The 6,108-nt window shown below is 41.7% G+C and overlaps 1 non-coding gene across 1 annotated transcript; it reads left to right on the top strand.

The window, feature by feature from the left end:
- Window positions 1-624: 624 nt before the first annotated feature.
- Window positions 625-710, top strand: LOC120992685. The gene has a single exon (XR_005777077.1). It is a non-coding gene; the product is annotated as a small nucleolar RNA SNORD71 (small nucleolar RNA).
- The last annotated feature ends 5,398 nt before the right edge of the window (window positions 711-6,108 follow it).

The following is a 6,108-nucleotide window of genomic DNA, read 5'->3' as shown; positions in this document are numbered from 1 at the left end:
CATACCAAATAAAGTACAATAATACCAAAGTTATTAGAAAGTATTCTGGTGCTAATGCTACGCTTATAAATTTGAGATGCTTGGCAAATACATTTTGTACAAAATTATTTTGGCCCGTCTGCCAAACGTCAAGGTGATCTCAGTAAGACGGGAACCTGACACTAAATGCCACATTAACTGGTGCCATACTGGCCTCCATTACATTCAGGGAATGCAGGTTCCACATGCATGCCGAGCCCACATTATATTATGCCTCTTATGGTGCCATGAGGGCCTCAATTATATTCAGAGGATGCAGGCTCCACATGTTTTACTGAATACTAACATTGTTAGCTGCAAAGCGCTTGGATTAAAGCTTCTGACCCTGTCCTGCTGCTGTCACGGACAGCATACAGTTCAGTAATCCCGGCAAGGGACCAATCAGAGTGGCCCCTTGCTGGCAATCGATCCGATTGGTTAGTCTGTGTAGACCTGCCCTGATGCGGTCCGCCCCCTCCCCGCCCCATACATTCCTCCTGCCCCCATTTGCGCTGCCTCAGCCTCCCTCAATGCTGGCCGTACACCCCCAACCCCCCACCCCCCTTTTCAAGGCTGCCCCCTGCCTTCGATGCGGTCCCCCTGCTGTGTGTGATGGCGGCGGCTCCATTCCTGAGCCGCCGCCATCAGCAGAGAGTGTCAGCTCTATGCTGACACTCTGCTGTAACCCCATAGATGCCGCAGCAGCGGCATCCATGGGGTTAATAGAGGGAGGGGGCTCCCTCTCTCCACCACCGGGGCTGCCGCGCTGCGATGGCAGCGCCCGATTGTTGCCATGGCAACCGGGCGCTTTGCAAACGCGTCCAGTGTTGCCACCTACAGGGCATCTGATAGTATTATACTTTGCAATGCAAGAGCATTGCAAAGTATAGTACAGCCATCAGCCCCACTGGATCTTCAAGATCCAAGAGGGAATTGATAAAAAAAGTGAAAATAATAAAAGTAAAAATAAATAAATAAATAAAAATGTAAAATAAATAAATAAATTGCCTTTTCCTATAAAAAAATAAAAAAAATAAAAAAATACACATATTAGGTATCACCGCGTCCGTAACGACCATCTCTATAAATATATCACATGATAGACCCCGTCCGATAAACACCATAAAAAATAAAAAAAACTGTGTAAAAAAAGCCATTTTTGTCACCTTACATCACAAAAAGTGCAACACCATGCGATCAAAAAGGTGTATATCAAACAAAATGGTACCAATAAAACCGTCACACATCAATCGCTCAAAAAATAAAAAAAGTGTTAAAGTGTAATAAATAAAGAAAAGTGTACATATTAGGTATCGCCGCATCCGTAATAACCTGCTCGATAAAAATATCACATGACCTAACCCCTCAGGTGAACACCGTAAAAAAAAAAAAAAAAACTGTGCCAAAAAAGCCATTTTTGTCACCTCACATCAAGTGCAACAGCAAGCGATCAAAAAGGCTTATGACCCCCAAAATAGTACCGTCACCTCATCCCGCAAAAAATGATACCCTATTTAAGACAATCGCCCAAAAAATAAAAAAAGCTATGGCTCTCAGACTATGGAGACACTAAAACATCATTTTTTTGGTTTCATAAATGCAATTATTTGTAAAACTTAAATAAATAAGAAAAAGTATACATATTAGGTATTGCCACGTCCGTAACGATCTGCTCTATAAAACTGTCACATGACCTAACCCCTCAGATAAACTCTGTAAAAATAAATAAATAATTAAAAACTGTTCCAAAACAGACAATTTTTTGGTCACCTTGCCCCATAAAGTGTAATAATGAATGATCAAAAAATCCTATGTACCCAAAAATTGTACCAATAAAAGCCTCAACTCTTTCTGCAAAAAACGAGCCCCTGCACAAGACGATCGGCAGAAAAATAAAAAACATATGGCGTTCAGAAAATGGACATACAAAAACATAATTTATTTTTCAAAAATGCTTTATTATGTAAAACTGAAACAAACAAAGAAAGTAAACATATTTGATATCATTGCATCTGTAACAACTTGCTCTATAAAAATAGCACATGATCTAACCTGTCAGATGAATGTTGTAAAAAAAAAATGCCAAAACAGCCATTTTTCAGTTACCTTGCCTGACAAAAAACTTAAAGGGATTCTGTCATCAGAAATGAGCCCTATAAGCTAAACATATGGCGATGTCCCTTGTAAAACACTGAATCCTAAAGTGAGTTTATCAAATGCCCCTGTGGCTCTATATTCATAAAAAAAGCGGTTTATATCACCTGTCAATCACTTCAAAATGTGTCCAAGTGGACGTCTCATGGTGAAAGGTGCCCGGCTGCAGCCATCTCGTTTAGGTGCCCAGCGCCGCCTTCTGACCTGAAATCGCCGCCCTCCCTTTCATTCGATTCGCCTACCTCAGGTGACTAACCTTCCTTGTGCCCAGCCACGCCCGCCTGTGAAGGAGCCCAGCACCGCCTATGTCTCCTCCTTTCATCTACGATAGACAGCTGTAATCTCGCGATGCGTGAGCTCGCCGATGCGCAGTGCCGGTATAGTGTTCCTTCCCTGTGCTGGCATCCCCTGTGCTGGAAAGAACTGCACATGCGCGAGCTCGCGCATCGCGAGATTACGGCTATCTATCATAGATGAAAGGAGGAGACATAGGCGGTGCTGGGCTCCTTCACAGGTGGCTGGGCATAAGGAAGGTTAGTCACCTGAGGTAGGCGGATCGAATGAAAGGGAGGGCGGCGATTTCAGCTCAGAAGGCGGCGCTGGGCACCTAAACGAGATGGCTGCAGCCGGGCACCTTTCACCATGAGACGTCCACTTGGACACATTTTGAAGTGATTGACAGGTGATATAAACTGCTTTTTTATGAATATAGAGCCACAGGGGCATTTGATAAACTCACTTTAGGATTCAGTGTTTTACAAGGGACATCGCCATATGTTTAGCTTATAGGGCTCATTTCTGATGACAGAATCCCTTTAATATAAAGCAATTAAAAATCATATATACCCCAAAATAGTACCAATTAAACTGGCACCTTATCCCCTAGTTTCCAAAATAGGGTCACTTTTTGGGAGTTTCTACTGTATGGGTGCATCAGGGGGGCTTTAAATGGGACATGGCATCTAAAACCAGTCCAGCAAAATCTGCCTTCCAAAAACCATACTTTGTTCCTTTCCTTCTGCGCCCTGCCGTGCGCCCTTACATCAGTTTACGACCACATGTGGGGTGTTTCTGTAAACCGCAGAATCAGGGTAATAAATATTGAGTTTTGTTTGGCTGTTAACACTCAATGTGTTAAAGAATTTTTATTTATAAAATGGAAAATCTGCCAAAAAAGTGAAATTTCATCTCCATTTTCCTTTAATTTTTGTGGAATACCTAAAGGGTTAACAAAGTTTGTAAAATCAGTTTTGAGTAACTTGAGGGGTGTAGTTTCTACAATGGGGTCATTTATGGGGGGTTTCCACTATGTAAGCCCCACAAAGTGACTTCAGCCCTGAATTGGTCCTTAAAAAGTGGGTTTTGGAAATTTTCTTAAAAATTTTAAGAATTGCTTCTAAACTTCTAAGCCTTCTAACGTCCTAAAAAAATAAAATTACATTTCCCAAATGATGCCAACATAAAGTAGACATATGGGAAATAAATATTTTATTAGGTATGACTTTCTGTTTTAGAAGCAGAGAAATTGAAATTTAGAAATTTGTGAATTTTAATTTTTTTTTGGTAAATTTGGGATTTTTTCATAAATAAAGGTGAAATATATTGACTCAAATTTATGACTATCATGAAGTACAATATGTCACGAGAAAACAGTCTCAGAATGGCTTGGATAAATAAAAGTGTTCCAAAGCAATTACCACATAAAGTTACGCAAGTCAGATTTGTAAATTTTGACCTGGACACTGGGGCATCAATGACCCTTGGTCATGAAAGGGTTAATATTGCAGCCCTTGCTGCATCTGTGATTGTTAAAAACAAGTTTTAAAAATTTAAATAATTTTCTGGGTTTGAAAAAACACAAATATTTGGCATTATCCAACATCTGAATTATTCAATGTGCAATTTAAGCTAGAAATAAAGCCATAATTTTCTGGGTTTTTAAAAACACACTTTTTTGCCAAAATACACAATTTTACAGCCCTTGCAACATCAGCACGTGTGAAATTCAAGGGTTATATACTGCTGTCATATTCAGTTATTAAACAAACACCCGTTTTGGGCAAAAAACTTTAATTGCAGCCTAGTATGCATCTGTACGTGTGAGATACACCCTTTACATACTTTGGTTCTATTCAGATATTTGAAAAACAGCCATTTTGGTCCAAAAACTTAAATTGCGGCCTAGTCTGGATCTGTACGTATGAGATACACACTTTAGATACTGTGGTTATATTCTTCTATTAATAAAACACAGTTTTTGGGCAAAAATCAACCATTTTTCTGCCCTTGCTGCATCAGCACGTGTGAAATTCAAGGGTTATTTACTGCTGTCATATTCAGTTATTAAACAAACACCCATTTTTGGCAAAAAACTTAATTTTGCAGCCTTTTCTGCATATGTCATTGCGAGATACACCCTTTAGATACTGTGGTTATATTCAGTTATTGGAAAAACAGCCATTTTGTGCACAAAACTTTAATTGCGGCCTAGTCTGTATCAGGATGTGTGAGATACACCCTTTAGATATTGTGGTTCTATTCAGTTATTTGAAAAACAGCCATTTTGGGCAAAAAAATGAATTGCGGCCTAGTCTGGATCAGTCGGTGTTTGATACACCCTTTAGATACTGTGGTTATATTATTCTATTAATAAAACACCCTTTTTGGGCAAAATACACAATTTTTTAGCCCTTGCTGCATCAGCACGTGTGAAATTCAAGGGTTATATACTACTGTCATATTCAGTTATTAAACAAACACCCATTTTGGGCAAAAAACTTTATTTCCGGCCTAGTCTGCATCTTTACGTGGGAGATACACCCTTTAGATACTGTGGTTCTAGTCAGATATTTGAAAAAAAGCCATTTTGTGCAAGAAAATTAAATGGCCTAGTCTGGATCAGTACGTGTGAGATACACCTTTTAGATACTGTGGTTCTATTCAGTTATTTGAAAAACAGCCATTTTGGGTACAAAACTTTAATTGCGGCCTAGTCTGTGTAAAGCACGAGCTGCAGTGGAGTAGACACTTCAAAAACCAAGAAAGGTTTCTGGCTCCTCCTGCCTCTTCTTCTGCTGCAGTGCCACCTGCCACCCCGCAAACAGAGGATCCGCCAGCAACACCATCACCTGGGTCACCAAGCATCTTCACAATGTCCCACGGAAGCGTTCAGCTCTCCATCTCCTAATCACTGGAGCGGAAGAGGAAGTACCCCCCTACCCACCCGCGATCCCTAGCCCTGCTAGTCAGCATTTCAAAATTACTGGCCTTTGAAATGCTGTCATTCCATTTGGTGGAGACGGAGAGTTTTAAAGGCCTTATGGCAGTGGCTGTCCCACAGTACTTCGTGCCTAGCCGCCACTACTTTTCTAGGCGAACCATCCCGTCCCTGCACAACCAAGTGGGGGACTGTCACGGAACCATGAACCAGACGTACAACAAGAGATAAGAGAAAATAAGAAGGCTTTATTGAAAATAAAGCCGTAAAGCAAAAGTCCAAACGGATGGTGAAACCGAGCAGAGTCTTTGCGAAGCCAGAGGTCAGGAACCAGAGGGGTAGTCAGACGAAGCCAGGATCAGGAACCAGCAGGGTAGTCAGACGAAGCCAGGATCAGGAACCAGCAGGGTAGTCAGACGAAGCCAGGATCAGGAACCAGCAGGGTAGTCAGACGAAGCCAGGATCAGGAACCAGAAGCAGCAGCAGTCTTAGAAGCATGTGAACACAAGAGGACCAAGCAAGGAACTGAAGCCACAGACCTCCTATATATATGAGCTAGGCATCCAGCTCCTCCCAGTGGGAAGGAGGAGCCGCAGGGTGGAAGGCTACAAGAAACCCAGAAACCAAGATGGCCGCCAGCACATGTCAAACGAAGGAGAACAGCAAGAAGGTAAGACCATGACAGTACCTCCCCCTCAAGGGCCCCTCCTCCGCGGAGC

Source organism: Bufo bufo, chromosome 2 (genome assembly GCF_905171765.1).
Source record: "Bufo bufo chromosome 2, aBufBuf1.1, whole genome shotgun sequence".
NCBI classification, from domain to species: domain Eukaryota; kingdom Metazoa; phylum Chordata; class Amphibia; order Anura; family Bufonidae; genus Bufo; species Bufo bufo.
This window is presented reverse-complemented; position numbering and strand designations above follow the sequence as displayed.